This window comes from Oncorhynchus masou, chromosome 6 (genome assembly GCF_036934945.1).
Source record: "Oncorhynchus masou masou isolate Uvic2021 chromosome 6, UVic_Omas_1.1, whole genome shotgun sequence".
NCBI classification, from domain to species: Eukaryota; Metazoa; Chordata; class Actinopteri; order Salmoniformes; family Salmonidae; genus Oncorhynchus; species Oncorhynchus masou.
The window spans coordinates 50,363,542-50,380,899 of NC_088217.1; the positions used below are offsets into that span (position 1 = coordinate 50,363,542).

The 17,358-nt window shown below is 42.4% G+C and overlaps 1 long non-coding RNA gene across 1 annotated transcript; it reads left to right on the forward strand.

Moving 5' to 3' along the window:
* The first annotated feature begins 830 nt into the window (after positions 1–830).
* On the forward strand, positions 831–7,747 carry LOC135542223 (uncharacterized). Its single transcript, XR_010456034.1, has 3 exons — positions 831–2,098; positions 4,795–4,890; positions 7,241–7,747. It is a non-coding gene; the product is annotated as an uncharacterized LOC135542223 (long non-coding RNA).
* The last annotated feature ends 9,611 nt before the right edge of the window (positions 7,748–17,358 follow it).

Genomic DNA, 17,358 nt, shown 5'->3' on the forward strand with positions numbered 1-17,358 from the left:
TGGCTATTATATTTTCTCATCATGTCTTCCCCCAAGACTGAATAGAGCAGGCCACAGGGAGAAGCTATAATGACTGGCCACTGTGAACATTTATCTGGTTCCTGCTGCAAACAGCTCCCAAAACAAGTGGCCCTCTCTCTTCCACTGACTAACCCGTCTGCCAGTTCCAGTGAGCCGGGCCCTGGCTCTCCATCTCTCTATCCTCTCATCTCCGCGTTTGTTCATTTTGGTGTCTCGCCCTGTCACCTCTATATGGTCACATCTCCCCTTTCCTCGTCTCCCCTCCACTGCTGCTTTGTCTAGAGATTGGGGTGTGGGGGGGGGGCTCTTGGTATAATAAGCAGTTTGTCACACTCTGTCCGTGTCTTTCAAAATAATCATGACTCTGATCAGGCTCCATAGATATCTGATGTTCCTCTGTATCGCTGCGAAGATTCGTTGTCCCATATATAAGTGAGCAAGTCCATGTGTTTGTCCATTGATCATTGATTTTCATTACGGGTGGGCAGGGAAAATCAGAAGCTGTCTGATGTGGTTGCAATGTATACCAACTGTGACCACACTGGCTCCAATGATCTGTGCGAATGTCATTCAAAATGATACTGTATTTGCACAGTAGGCTTATGCACTATTTGTGATTGTTTTACAAAATCAACACCTATGTGCACTCCTGTTCCTATGTACACTGATATAGTACACGTTTTCTTGACACGGGCTGAGGTAGTTGTGGAGACTGTCACTCAACATGTTCTCTGACAGACACTCCAATCTCATATATCCATGAAATAAGTAAATGACATCAGGACAGAGAGCTAGAGAGCCGAGAGAGACAGTGAGTGGGGGGTGGGGGAATGGGGGAGCGTTGTGGGACAGGTCACAATGTCCTATTTCTCTGAGATGGGGCTCCCTTCACTAAAGCTGTTTCTCTAACAGCTGACTCCCTCTGGATGGCAGACAAATCCTATCTGGCTGTTATGCGTGTCATATCTACCCAAAGGCTAAATGCAGACTGTTTGAAGATATTCATTTTCTTTATTCATGAAGATAAATGAATGCCCTCTTTGGGGTTTGATGTGAGAAGCGTGTGTGTATCTCTTTGCGTGCAGGTGTGTGCATATGGGTTTGTGTGTGTGCCTGTCTGTGTATTTAGTTGTATATATATATATATATATATATATATGTGTGTGTGTGTGTGTGTGTGTGTGTGTGTGTTGAGGATTTGCTGTCTCTGCAGTATGTGTCCTGATGAGAGGTGTCCTGACAGACTGTCACATGTGACTTATCCTCCGATGAGCAGCTCTGTTCAACCCCTCCGCCCTGCCAGACCCCATTAGAGCACAGTGAAAACCACACACACACACACACACATGTCAAAAGCAGAATTCCAAGATCCCACAGCAACCACAGAGACAGGCAAAGTACAAACAAAGGCTCTTTATTACAAGTTCAGGTTTTACAATAGTGACAATATCTTAAAAAATGATTTGTTTGATTGGTTCTGTTTAATACGACTAAGTACCCAGTTAGACATTTTTAAGGAGACAAGGAGTTAGGACAATGAGCATACACTATGACACAGGGCAAAACAAACACAGCAGCTGCTTCACTCACAGAGAGTTGGTTGATGTTTGTTCATATTGCCCTACCCCAGCAGGGTTCGTTCATTCATTTGGCTCTACCCGAGGAGGGTTCATTTGGCTCTTCTTCCCGAGCTGGGATTTGTTAACCTCTGGCTGTTACGGTAGTCGATGACTAGTTTGGTAGTCCATGGTAAGCTGCTGAGCTCTCTTCCCCCCCACTCCAAGCCGTGCCGGCTGTGTTGTATCGGAGATAGCCTCTCGCAGCTGCGTTGGGCGTGTCCCCCATGTCTGTAGCCATGGGGGGACAACAAACATACAATTACAATATGTACTGATCTACAATGGGAGTCACAAGCACACGTTTGAAATAAGCACTTTGCTTTTAGAGTTCTACAGAGAGCGTTGTAATGGAGTCTTTTTCCCACAGGCGATCAGCTGAGAGAGACAGGGGTCGAGGTGCAGCGAGGAGTCAGATGTCTGTCTGTGCAGAGGTTCCCGGTCGAACGGCGCCCTCGAAGGTAAGTGTCCATTTCCTTTTGTGTCTAGTTCTGGAGCGTGTTTAGCAATTAGTTCGGGGAGGGAGGAGGTAATAGGGATTGGCAACAGCTGTCTCATAGTCAAAAGTCCATGGCAATCTGTAGAATCACAGCACACCGTCCAAAGTGAGCAAATAGTTCATGCAATTCAATTGAATTTCACACGTGAGAATGTAAGGAGCTAAGTGAAGGCAATCGCATAACACAGCACACATGAGTGAAAGGCACTTGTAAATTAGGGGTTGATGGTCAAATAATAAGACATGCTGATAAGTAATATAATAAACCTGCTGATAATATAAATATAAGGCAGAATGACAGTCTACTTTAGCAAGAGTCAGTGTCATTTGCGAACCACCATTTTTGCTCGTCTCCAAACTAGGGGACCCAAGTGGCTACCATGAACCATGGCATGACTACCTGTGCTGTATAAATATGGTTATCTACAGCCCGGGGGTGTCACTGACTTTTGAATAGTTCAAATGTCCAAGCTTTGTGTTTGCAGGTGGGATCCTGCCGACTACTAATTTTAAGATCCCACCGCAAACAACCACAGATACAGGGAAAGTACACTCAAAGGTTCTTTATAACAAGTTCAGATTGTACAATAGTGACAATATCTTAAAAAGCATTTGTTTGATTAGTTCTGTCTCACCCTTTACTGCAGTGGGCTAAATCAGGGTCACACGAAGTTTCTTGGTAGTCTTAAACAAATCTACTTTAAAACGAAAGTATACTCCTCACACACATGGTTATGGGCTTTAAAAAAAGAAGACAACTGTACCATGTCAGATATAGAGTTTACTTTTTTATTTTGAGTTTGCATCCCAATATTACACTTTATATAGATTACAGCAGACTGAAACATAGCAAAATCTTTTGACATAGAAACACTGGATTTTCTGTGTAAAAAATGAAAAAGTTGATTATGAAATTAGAAAGAATATTAATAACATTCCACCCATGAGTCCACCAGAGGTCATTTGCCTGCAGGAAAGGGTTTTAAAACTACTAAGTGCCCAGTTAGAACTGTTTAAGGAGACTATGAGTTAGGACCACAAGCTATACTATGACCACAGGAAAAAAACTAACACAGCAGTTAGTTCACTCACAGAGCGTTGGTTGATGTTCGTTCATTCGTTCAGCTCTACCCAAGCAGGGTTCATATGGCTCTACTTCGTGAGCAGAGATTCGTTAGTCGCTGGCTGGTATGGTACTCAATGGCTAATTTGGCAGTCAATGGATGGGCTCTACTGTCCCCACTCAGCTCTACCCAAGTTGTTTATTTTATTTTATAAATAACAACTGTGTCACGCCCTGACCTTAGAGATCCTTTTAATTCTCTCTTTATTTTCCTATTTCTTTGTTTGGCCTGGTATGGTTTCCAATCAGAGGCAGCTGTCTATCGTTGTCTCTGATTGGGGATCATACTTAGGCAGCCTTTTTCCCACCTTAGTTTGTGGGATCTTGTTTTTGACCGTTGCTTTCCAGCCCTACAGAACTGTGCATTTCATTTTGTATTTGTTGTTTTTTCGGTGTCATCAATTTAAAAAAGATGTATGCCTACCACGCTGCACCTTGGTCTACTCCTTCCAACGACGTGCAATACAGAAGATCCCACCACCAAAGGACCAAGCAGCGTGGCCAGGGGGAGCAGGGATCCAGGGCCCGGGAGAAAAGGGAGTGGAGGACATCATGGACATGGGACGAGTTTATGGCACAAGACCCTGCCATGGAAGCAGGCGGAGGCAGCGAAGGAGGATCAACGGCGACTCCCGGGTTCGCAACCAAGCACGATAGGCAGCCCCAAAATAATTTGGGGGGAGCACACAGGGGTGGTTGGCAGAGCCAGGTTTCAGACCAGAGCCAACTCCCCGTAATTTGCAACCATAATTTGCAAATACATTCATTAAAAATCCTACAATGTGATTTTCTGGATTTTTTTTCTCATTTTGTCTGTCATAGTTGAAGTGTACCCATGATGAAAATTACAGGCCTCTCTCATCTTTTTAAGTGGGAGAACTTGCACAATTGGTGGCTGACTAAATACTTTTTTGCCCCACTGTACACACACTCAAACACACTATATTGACACGCCCATGCCAAACATACACACAACATATGCACACACACGAAACACACAACAAACACGTTACACACACTTTTCCACTCATCATTTGCTGCTGCTATTCTGTTCTTTATTTTACTCTTATAATTATGTATCTGGATGCCTAGTCCCTTTAACCCTGCTTTCATGTACATATCTATCTCAAATGACCTCATACCTCTGCACATTGATCTGCTGCTGGTACTTCCGGTATATACTGCAGCTCCATTCTTGTGTATTTTATGTCTCGTGTTACCATTTTATTTTTTAAACTCTGCATAGTTGGGAAGGGCTTGCAAGCATGTCAAGGTTAAGTCTACACCAGTTGCATTCCGCACAAGTAACATTTGATTGGACTTCATTTGACTCCGGGCCAGGAGTCCAAGTTGTTGCGTAGATAGCTTTTCACAGCTGCGTCGGCCGTGTCCTCTGTAGACGCGGAGGACAACAAACATACAATTAAAGCATGTGCTGATCTACAACTTGGAATCACACTCACACATTAGACATAATAAGCACTTTCCTTTAGTAGTGCTATAGAGAGCAATGTAACAGAGTAGTTTTCCCACAGGCACAGGCAATCAGCAGAGAGGGACAGCGGTCGGGGAGCGGCGAAGAGTCAGATGTCCATTCGTTGAGAGGTTCATGGTCGAACGGCGCCTTGAAGGTAAGTGTCCATTTCCTTTTGTGTCTAGTTCTGGGCCGTCTTTTTCGATTAGTTCAGGGAGGGAGGAGATGATAGGGATTGGCACTAGCTGTTTCATAGTCAATAGTCCATGTCAATCTGTAGAAACACACACACGAAGGTGGCTTCAACTAAAGTCACACAATTGCGGTGTCTGGCTGGTACTCCTTCAGGTGGAAAATTACAACAGCCAATCAATTGCTAATAGAAAGTCTTTCCTCTTAGCAGTGGCCAATCAAGTGATCACAATGTGCAATCTCTTCTTAGCAACCACCAATCAATCGCTCACAAAAGGTCTCATTATAATGTTGCTCTCCATAAAATGTAACTACACGGTTTCCATGGACACAAACTGATGACACTAGGTGACTAATGGATGGCGTGAATAAATACATATATAAGTAAATAAATGATTAAATAAATAACTCCAGTTTAAACCTTCGTTTAACCCTTTGGCCGTTCACCCAAAGAGTCATTTATTTTGCAATTAATTTAAATGTAATTTATTTTTGTAAGCAGATCATTTTTCTGATGCATTTTCATCTAAGCTCATTTGAATAAACATTTTTTTCTCCATATTAGTCTGGGTAATGAAGTGGATCTCAGAAGAGAAATGTTTTTGTTAAGGGAGGAGGCTCTCGGTGGTGGCACATTGTAAAGGACTGACATGCTGGTCACCTCACCATAAGGAAATTCTGATTGGATTTTAGATGGGAGCCAGTGAAGAATAATAATAACGGCTTGTAATTTACAACAAAGTTGGAAGAGTATAGAGTGGTGGATATCTTACCATCAGTCTCTAGTCACACAGTCCTGAAAATGCCACGTATGTAAACAATTGTCAGATGACTGACATTGCCAAGTGTTTCGTGTTTCATTTTCAAAACAGTCTCTGAACATTAATATCAACCTGACAAATTTTGGGAGCATTTAGATGGCAATATCTACCCCACTGGGCACAAGACACTGGTTGAATAGACGTTGTTTCCACATAACTTGGTAACCTATTGTGACGTAGAATCTACGTGAAAAACACATTTGGATTTGCAAAAAGTCACCGGGGTAAAACTGAAATAAAATGACGTAACCGGACTAACAGGTGTCACATCAATCTAATAACAGAATCACCAAAACTATGTTTACGTTGAAATTGGGTTGAAAATTCCACATTAGAAACTATAAAAAATATGTTTCTGTAGATGTTTATTTTGCCTTCACAGAAGGCAGGAATCGTGGTCGCAGGAGAAGGTCAAACACAGGTAGGCAATCAAAAACAAACAATACCTCACAACCATGCAAACAGAAAGAACTGAACGAAATAGCAAGCTGATGAGACCAGGTGAGAAACGAACACAGGGGAAATCAATTAACAAAACTGAAAGACAGGGCTACGTTCCAGAACACAAAGAAAAAGAACACGAGGTTGACTAAGAAAAGAAAAGCAGAACCTTACATTTTCATCCTGTATTCAGAAAGTATTCACACCCCTTGACTTTTTCAACATTTTGTTGCGCTACATACCGAATAAAAATAAATACAAAAATATTTAGTGTCACTGGCTTACACACATTACCCATAATGTCAACGTGGAATTTTATTTTTAGACATTTTTACTAATTAAGAAAAAAAATTATGTCCTGAGTGAATAACTATTCAACCACTTTGTTATGGCAAGCCTAAATAAGTTCAGGAGTAAAAATGTGCATAACATGATTTTTGAATGATTACCTCATCTCTGTACCCCACACATACAATTATCTTTAAGGTCCCTCAGTCGAGCAGTGAATTTAATTTCAAACACAGATTCAACCACAAAGAGCAAGGAGGTTTTCCAATGCCTTGCATAGTAGGGAGCCTATTGGTAGATGGGTACAAATTAAAAAGCAGACACTGACATCTCTTTGAGCATGGTGAAGTTGCCGGAGAGGAAGGAAACCTCTCAGGGATTTCACCATGAGGCCAATGGTGACTTTAAAAGAGTTGCAGAGTTTAATGGCTGTGATAGGAGATCTGAGGATGGCTCAACAATATTGTAGTTACTCTACAATACTAACCTAATTGACAGAGTCAAAAGAAGGAAGCATGTGCAGAATAAAAAATATTCCAAAACATACATCCTGTTTGAAACATGTCACCAAATTAAGCACTAAAGTAAAAATGCAAAAACTGTGGCAAAGCAATTCACTTTTTGTCCTGAATGCAAAGTGTTATGTTTGGGGCAAATCTAATACAACACATTACTGAGTACCCCTCCCCATATTTTCAAGCATGGTGGTGGTTGCATCATGTTATAGGTCTTCTTGTAATTGTTAAGGACTGGGATGTTTTTCAGGATAAAGAAGAAACAGAATGGAGCTAAGCACAGAGAGGAAAGCCTGGTTCAGACTGCTTTCCACCAGACAGATGAATTCGTCTTTCAGCAGGACAATAACCAAAAATACAAGGCCAAATCTACCCTGGAGTTGCATACCAAGAAAACAGTGGATGTTCCTGAGTGGCCGAGTTACAGTTTTGGCTTCCATCAGCTTGAAAATCTATGGCAAGACTTGAAAATGGTTGTCGAGCAATGTTCAACAACCAATTTGACAGAGCTTGAAGAATGTTGAAAAGAATCATGGGAAAATATTGTACAATCCAGGTGTGCAAAGCTCTTAGAGGCTTACCCAGAAGGACTCACAGCTTTAATCGCTGCCAAATGTGCTTCTAACATGTAAACAGCTCTGTAACATCCCTACGGCTTCCTATAAGATGTATGCTCTGTCTTTTAAAGAACTCATTGATCTCAACCCACAAGCGGATCCAGCTCCAACCAGGGACAGAGAGGAAGAGAGAAGATGAGAGAGAGATTAGAATATATATCAGATATATATATATATAGAATGATATATATATATATATATATATATATATATATATATATATATATATATATATATATATATATATTTGCATCATTCTATACCCATCTTCTTTTATACACAATTCAGTACAACTTTGTCTGTCTTATCATATTTCTGATTTCCTTCTTGGAGATTCAGCTTGCCTTGTGCTTTTATTTAACTCGAAGACCCCCCAAAACATGACTGAGAGAAGAATACATTTTTAGAGAACAAATAAGCTTTGTTTGTAGTAGCAGAGAGCACAGCTGTTTAGGTTTTCATGGACTATTCCCCACATGTCTTGTAGAGTAATTATGACTTTTATGGAGTACAGTAACCATTGACACACATTTTACATTGTACAAAATGTACTATTTCATTTACACACACACACACACACACACACACACACACACACACACACACACACACACACACACACACACACACACACACACACACACACTTGCACACACACAATACACACATGAACACACAATCCTCATATACATTTAGTATTAGTCCAGGAATCCCAGGTATGCTTATTGCTCAGTCTCAACAGAAATGTCACTGTTACATTGTAACCTTTACTAGAGCACGTTATCTGCTCGGATAGCGAGGCCAGGCTGGGACGGGATCTTGACGACCCAATTGGATTTGAAACGTCCCCGTCGAAGTCATGCCCACGGGCTATCTCCCCTTCACAGTTCAGCAACACCAGCGCTACGGCGAGCCGTCCACACCACACGCCACTCTGTAAAGTTACAAGGATCCGATCGGGCCCAGTGCAATCTGCATCTCTCGCACCGCATCAGCACTCAATTCATCTACTGTTGCTGCCTTGAGAATATAAGACCCAATTTGTGTATGTCTGTGTGCATGAGAGAGAAGGAGGGGGAGACATTAGCCTACAAGGATGCAATTAGTGTCACTAGAAATCCTAGCCAACACATCCTGGTCATAGCAGTAGATGTCTTCTCAGACAGGTGGAATGTTAGAGGCTTCTCAAAAGCCTACTTCTTTCCCAGTGATAGATTGTTAAAAGACTCATCTTGAAGGTTGAGGACCAGGTTGTCGGCGGAAAGGTACACATTGTTCTGGGATGTTGCCCACCGTCTTAGCAATGGCCAAGGGTATGGATGTTTCTCTGTCGTCCTCATGATAGCTGACCCGTGTGAGTGAGAGTAGGCAGCAGGGTAATTTCTGGAAGTGCTGACGTCTCCCTGTCACTGCAGGGACATGAAACTCAGGGGAATGTCAGCCTTTTCCAGATAGATGAACTGTTAGTTCAGCTGTACAGTAAATATAATGTAAGTTCCTCCTGGGTGAGCAGCCATATCTATTTTCCCATGAAAGAGTTGGGTGGGGGTCATAAAACATTCACATTTTGGATTTAAACCTTATCGCTTCTAAAACGTTGTTGTGAACGTGTGTCTCCCCATTGAAGCCAATATGTCTAAAGAAGGAAAGTGAGTGTCAGAATAAAACCAAAAAAACATCTCTCAAAAGCCAGAAAGTTGTGATTGATGGACGAAAAATATTGCTCTGTTGTAGCCGTTCTTTCACTAGTATTCAGTTGAAGCTTCAAGCTCCAATTCAATGACGGAGAATTGGTGCTAGAGTATTTATGTGTAATTCTTCAACATAGAAAATATATGGAGCGCTGTCAATTTATCAGCGATGACTGAGATCATCGTTCTATTTCATTCACATGGTGCTTATGACTTTGAAAAGTGTTTTTCTCTCCTCCCCACATTCTTACTTGAGGTTCACCATCCCAGCAGGCACACATCTCAGTCCACTCCTATTTGCACACCAGAGGGCAGTAGTAGTTAATGTAACCCTACAGGTGGAACTGGGTGCTGATGTTTCCTGCAGGTGGATAGTCTCTCTCAGTAGTGCTGCCTGGGCGAGGTCCATACTTACATTTTTTCCCCAGCCATTTTAGTTGCCCGTCATGGCTGTGTGATTTATTAGCCGCCTCAAATACCCACAACACATCAACATGTTATCGCATGGATCGAGATGGTTATACATTTGATTTAGAGTTCATATATTTAGAGCTCAGACATCGTTTTTGATTTTTGTACTGTGGATTGTGCAGCAAATACCGTGAAATGTTGGCTTTGTCATCATGTCAAAAGGGTCAAAATGGATGCCAGTCCAAATGGAAAGCCTCCAGAAAGGCTCCTTATGTGACCAATCAAAGCACTTCCTGAAAACTTCTTTGTACTTCTAAGAAGATGTATAATAAAGTACTCTTCCTCTTCTTCCAAATCAAATCAAATGTTATTGGTTTCATACACATATTTAGCAGATGTTATTGCGGGTGTAGTGAAATACTTGTGTTCCTAGCTCCAACAGTGCATTAATACCTAACAATACACACAAATCTAAAGGTAATAAGAATGGAATTAAGAAACAAAGAAATATTAGGACAAGCAATGTCGGAGCATTAGCATTGGTGCTCATCCTGTTAGGGCCAGACCTAGCTTTTTGGGGGCCCTAAGCGAGATTTGGACAGATGGCAATGTTGTCATTAGCTAGCAAAGTTAGTCAGAAATACAGTTGCAATGCTAACGTTAGTTAGCTAAAATACGGTGGCCTCCCCTCAATCTTAGCTAGCTAGCTAACTTTATACCGCATCTAAAGTCCATCTGGCAAGATCAAAATGATGACAAAAGGTGTTCGTACAAATTATTTGCCTCCTTTTCAATGTCATAGTATTTCCAAGCCACTGTAATGCACTTTTGATGAAATCTTCATCAGCGCTCATTGACGATGCATTGGGCATCAGTCCTAAAAGAACGTATAAAAAACGATATTGTGAAGAAACATGCAACCCATGAATTCTACTATTCTAACTCTCAACAGTAAGTTGAGACTCCAATTTAAAAAAAATGATTGTTGATGGCCCCTTAGCAAAAACAGATGTTAATACCCAAAAGCAAACATAAGCCATTTGTTTCTCGTACTATATGTTATGAAATATATACCAGATGAATTGGTAGAAAGAGGTTTTAGCCTGGAACTGTTATCCTTATAATTTCAATAGAGATTTCGTTTTCAATGTACTTTCAAAATCAATTTTTTTTAACCTCTATGGGATCGGTGTCAAAAATACCAAGCCATTGTTTGAGGTGCACAACAGCAAAACACTTTTCTCACTGCAACTGGTTTGATACATTCACCTCTGAAGGTAAATAATGTCCCTACATTCCGTAATCTTGCTCGGATCTGTCATCTTCAGGGTCCCAGATATAAAATGCAGTGTAGTTTTGTTTAAAAAAAAATCTAAATAAATTAAATGTAGGAACTGCGTTCTACAGTTTGACCCCCACTGCTGTCTCTTATGTGGCGCATAAACATCTCTATAACGGTCTGATTTTGTTATCAGCGCTGCAGTGGTTCTGCTCGAGCATGTTACGTCGGGGGCTCCTGTGTTTAACTATGTAACCTTCTGTCTCCTTGCTGTTGTTCTAAAGGGCTGCTGCTAAATGCTCCCTCCTAGGCTGCTCTACCCAGCCACCATACAGATCCTTGATTTCTGCACCTGTTTCCTAGACAACCGACAGCCATTTTAAATGGGCAGTTCTGCTTATTGACCGCATACCCTTGACCAGAACCACACTCACACTTGAAGCTGTGATTAGGCCCTTTTTTATGGCCCTTCAGATCCCTGTGGAAGGTGCAGCGTAGCATGGCATTCCATGGGGGGAAAATACCCTGCGTACTTCACCAAAGAGGTAGGGTTTACCCTGTGTTATCGTCAAGTTGGCATCAACCAACTTGTCTGAGCGCGCTCCATGATTGATGGTATATTGTGGCTCTATTGCTTTTTACATTCACTGGGAATCATGTTTGTTTAAGTGCGTGACAGTATACCAATACATGGTATTACTTGTTGAAATCTACACCCTCTCTAAGATGACAGGAATATTGCCATTGGGGGATATTCAAACCCTCTTCTCTCACTCTCTCTCTCTTTCTCTCTCTTTGCCTTCTCTCCTAATATCAACACAGAGCCTGATGTGTTAATCTGGCATCCCATCTTTTCTTTCCCGCTCATAACAACACTGGGATGGTTCTAAAAGGTGAACCCAGTCGAGCAAGACTAATGGGATTTCTCCCATCAGTGTCACAACTTTACTCCGGCAGGAAGAACCATCTCCATGTTGGGTTTTACAACTAGAAAGGAGCAGGATAGAGAGGAAGAGACAGAGAAATGTAAATGGCATGTGTCAGAAGAAGATAGCGTCTTGTTTTTGAAGGCGCTGCTCTGCAGCTGTGTGTTTGAGTGCTGTCTGGCTGGCTCTTAGGCTGGCTGCTTGTCATTAATAGCCTATTGGCTGTCAACCCAGAAATAGCCTCAGTAGGTTTCAGATCTCTCCTTTAACTTATTTCATGTTTAGAATTCAATGTAATGAACTTTCATGAGGCGTTTCTGTTTTAGATAGTGTGACATGAGGTTTCTCAGAGGTAATCTCTGAGTTGGACTATACTGATGCCGACTGCACAAAACCCACACGCACACACACACACACAGCCTGAGCTTGGAACCCAAACCAACTCTCTCAAGTCAAGGTCACTCAAATAGAATAGCAGAGCCTAAATCTTCTCCTTCGCCCTCTTTCTCTCCATCTCTTTGTTTTTTCTGCCTCTGTCTCTTTCACTCTTCTCCTTCTCTCCTTTCCCTGATCGGGCGGCAGACAGCGTGTAAGTGCTTTAACCCAGAGAAGTCTCTGGGATCCCTTGTGATTGGTTGTGCTCTGCAGCACGGTTCACAATCGATTAAGGCACAGTGCGCTCCCGCTAACAGCTTTTCTCTGCTTCTCTTGTGGCTTTGATACAGTCACAACTTCACCCCTTACCCTTCAACCCACTCTTTCTCCTCTCTCTTTCAATTAGAACCATGTTCTATATACAGTATTTAGCAAATATGGGGCAGGCTATTTAACGAACTAGGCTATAACGGATTAACATTCGAGTTGGCGTTGATGACAATGCAATACACAAAAGACCGTAAATACACAACTTGAGGCAACCACATATTTAACCATGGAGCAGGTTCTGGTTGGCCAATGGGGGGCCAACAGTCGACACACCCCCAACTTGTTTATTCTTCAAAGCCCAGCCCTTTCGCGCCACTGCCAGATACTGCTCCCACAATTTCTGTTGTGAAAATAGGAAAAACAATCTGACACCCTCCTGAACCTATAACTCTACCGCCAGCTCTAATATTTACAATTGCGTTAGGTTTGTTAAAATAGAGCCCAGAGAGAGAGGCGGCGAAAGAGAGAGAGAGAGAGAGAGACAGGAAGAGAGATACAGAGAGAGCTACAGAGGTAGAGAGAGAGATACAGAGGTAGAGAGAGAGAGAGAGATGCAGAGGTAGAGAGAGAGAGAGAGAGAGACAGGAAGATAGATACAGAGAGAGAGAGCTACAGAGGTAGAGAGTGAGAGAGATGCAGAGGTAGAGAGAGAGATACAGATGTAGAGCAAGAGAGATACAGAGGTAGAGAGAGAGAGACATAAAGAGAGATACAGAGAGAGAGCTACAGAGGTAGAGAGTGAGAGAGATGCAAACAGAGGGGGAGAAAGAGAGGAAGATGTTTTTCCTCAAGTCGTGACATAAATTACAACAAGCAGCACAGGTGCCATTGTGTCTGGTATCAGTTTATTTTATGTTGATGTGTTTGTACTTGTGTGTGTGGTTAAGTGTGTTTCTATTTGCAAGTGTGTGCAATGTTTACGTGTATTACTTTTACGTCCCCCCCCCCCCCGTCCCCCCCCCACACCCTATTCTTTGGGGTTAATGTTGTGTGACTAAAGATAACTATCAGAAAATAAATACACTGCTTATAGCTTTACTTTTGTGTCTTTTCTCCCTCTCCTTCCGCACAGATAATTTACCAGCTATTAACTCATTACTCAGTTACTGCATTCCATATCTCCCCTCCCTCCCCCATGTCCTCAGGGTAAAGGGAAAATAATACCCCTCTTTACTTATAAGTAACAGAGAAGAATTGGCAAACGGATGCAGCTTTATTCTTAAGGAACACTCAGTACAAATGTAAGATAGATTTTGAATTCCCAGCTTTTTGTTCGGCATCCTTGTTTGTGTTGGGGTCAGTGTGAGCAGAGCATTGCCTGGAGAAAATGCTATATTTTTTTCTGTGTTTTTTATTATCAAAAAGCAGTGAACCGTTTACCCAGAAACACAAAATGTATGCAGAGAGAGACCAATGGCTCCATCTACCCAGACAGAATTGTCTTTTCTTTTCTCCTCGTTTCTCTTTTGTGGCCCACAAAAAAAACTTAAAGTGCCGTTTAACTCTGCTGTTTGCTTCAGAATAGCCCCGGAGGAGCTGCCCTCTGTTCTGCTGTCTATGTATGTGTGAGCGTGTCAGTGCGTAGGTGTGTCTGTTTTAGGTTTTTATAGTGTCTAGTGTGTGAGAGGAAAAATCTACATGAGTATGAATGACTATGTGAAATATTCTCTGTGGTCATCTCCTCATTGGTCTGATTCGAGGGGTCTTTTCACTCTCCTCGTCTGTCTCCATGGACACAACAAAATGGCCACAACATAGGTGAAGCACAGAACCACTGGGAACATCTCCTGAAATCCATAAAAATCTCAATCAAAATGGCCGCTAGTGGGGTAATATAAACAATCTGCCATGCCTCTATAGCTAAAACACTTCCAAGAACTTTCCCTATCTGTGTGTGAAATTTGGTGCCTCTATCGCCAAAAGCCACAATTCTCCTAAAATGTGACCCACTTACCTACAAGATCTGCTTCACAGTGTGTTTTGGGTATTGTAGTTAATTACTGCTCTCCCTCTCTCTGCAGGAAACCGAGCTAAACTCTCCTGATGGCAGCAGACAGGTGGGGAGTGTTAATAGAAGGATGAGGGTGCCCTGCTTACTCTCTCAGCAGACATAACCTCCAGCCTCCAGGGTCTGGCCGGCACACCGACAGTCAGTGTGCTTGTTTGGAGGGAGACAGAGGGATCTGTAGAGAGGCATGCTGGCGCGTGGTTTTCATCTGCGTGGCTCTCCTCTCCTTAGAGCTGTAATCATGGCAGACTGCATGTCACTGTGCCCTGCTCTAATTGGCCTGTCACTCTCCATGCGCTGGGGGGAGGGGCTGGCCTTTGTGAGGCTGCCATGGCGACTGGGCCATTTAATGAGAGGGAGCACGCTGTGACTAATGATATCCCTGAGCCCATCGGATATACCGCAAATGGACAATTTGCTACATCACTCACACACACACACGCACGCACGCACGCACGCACGCACGCACGCACGCACGCACGCACACACACACACACACACACACACACACACACACACACACACACACACACACACACACACACACACACACACACACACACACACACACACACACACACATGCCATCGACTTAGAAGTGTATTGACTGAACTACAATTCCTTTTGGCCCTAGCTATGACTCAAACGCCAGCTTTTGGAAGCTATCTGCAGACATTTGTATTGTAGTTGCAGGTAATATTAGTATTATCTAATAGTCTATTGGTGATGCCCTGAGAGGCCATTACCTGTATGACATGCCTTCATTGACTATTAGTTGGCTCATTGCCCACAAGAGTAATGTGGGACATCTATAAGGGAAATTGTCCATAATGTCGATAGGCAGGCAGGACTTGAGCTGAGGCGTGATGCGGGTAAACAGAGCATCACTCTGGTTCGTGGAACAGGAGAAAAACATTAGTTAGAGGCTGGAGAGTCTCCCTTTATGCCGTTTATTGGTTGACCAGCGATCAGGCACAATTCTGGAATCTATGACCAACCACATCTATCAAGCGTTTCATGCTTTGAACTTGACACACCCCATGTATAATAACATATCTACAGTTGAAGTCGGAAGTTTACATACACTTAGGTTGGAGTCATTAAAACTCGTTTTTCAACGACTCCGCAAATTTCTTGTTAACAAACTATAGTTTTGGCAAGTCGGTTAGGACATCTACTTTGTGCATGACACAAATCATTTTTCCAACAATTGTTTACAGACAGATTATTTCATTTATAATTCACTGTATCACAATTTCAGTGGGTCAGAAGTTTTACATACCCTCAGTTGACTGTGCGTTTAAACTGCTTGGAAAATTCCAGAAAATTATGTCATGGCTTTAGAACCTTCTGATATGCTAACTGACATCATTTGAGTCAATTGGAGGTGTACCTGTGGATGTATTTCAAGGCCTACCTTCAAACTCAGTGCCTCTTTGCTTGACATCATGGGAAAATCAAAAGAAATCAGCCAAGATCTCAGAAAAATAATTATTGGCCTCCACAAGACTGGTTCATCCTTGGGAGCAATTTCCAAATTCCTGAAGGTACCACGTTCATCTGTACACACAATTGTACACAAATATAAACACCAAGGGACCACGTAGCCGTCATACCGCTCAGGATGGAGACGCGTTCTGTCTCCTAGAGATGAGCGTACCTTGGTGCGAAAAGTGCAAATCAATCCCAGAACAACAGCAAAATACCTTGTGAAGATGCTGGAGGAAACAGGTACAAAGTATCTATATCCACAGTAAAACAAGGCCCATATTGACATAACCTGAAAGGCCGCTCAACAAGGAAGAAGCCGCTGCTCCAAAAGCGCCATAAAGCCAGACTACGGTTGGCAACTGCACATGGGGACAAATATCTTACTTTTTGAAGAAATGTTTTCTGGTCTGATGAAACAGAATAGAACTGTTTGGCCATAATGGCCATTGTTGTGTTTGGAGGAGAAAGGGGAGGCTTGCAAGCTGAAGAACACCATCCCAACCGTGAAGCATGGGGGTGGCAGCATCATGTTGTGGGTGTGCTTTGCTTAAGGAGGGACTGGTGCACTTCACAAAATAGATGGCATCACGAGGAAGGAAAATTATGTGGACATATTGAAGCAACATCTCAAGACACCAGTTAAAGCTAAAGCTTGGTCACAAATGGGTCTTCCAAATGGACAATGACGCCAAGCATACTTCAAAAGTTGTGGCAAAATGGCTTAAGGACAACAAAGCCAAAGTATTGGAGTGGCCATCAGAAAGCCCTGACCTCAATCCTATAGAACATTTGTGGGCAGAACTGAAAAAGCGTGTGCGAGCAAGGATGCCTACAAACCTGACTCAGTTACACCAGCTCTGTCAGGAGGAATGGGCCAAAATTCACCCAACTTATTTTGGGAAGCTTGTGGAAGGCTACCCGAAACGTTTGACCCAAGTTAAACAATTTAAAAGCAATGCTACCAAATACTAATTGAGTGTATGTAAACTTCTGACCCACTGGGAATGTGATGAAAGAAATCAAAGCTGAAGTAAATCATTCTCTCTACTATTATTCTGACATTTCATTATTAAAATAAAGTGGTGATCCTAACTGGCCTAAGACAGGGATTTTTACTCTGATTAAATGTCAGGAGTTGTGAAAAACTGAGTTTAAATGTATTTGGCTAAGGTGTATGCAAACTTCCGACTTCAACTGTATATGTCTCTGACCCCAATATGTTTGTTGATGTCTCAAAGGT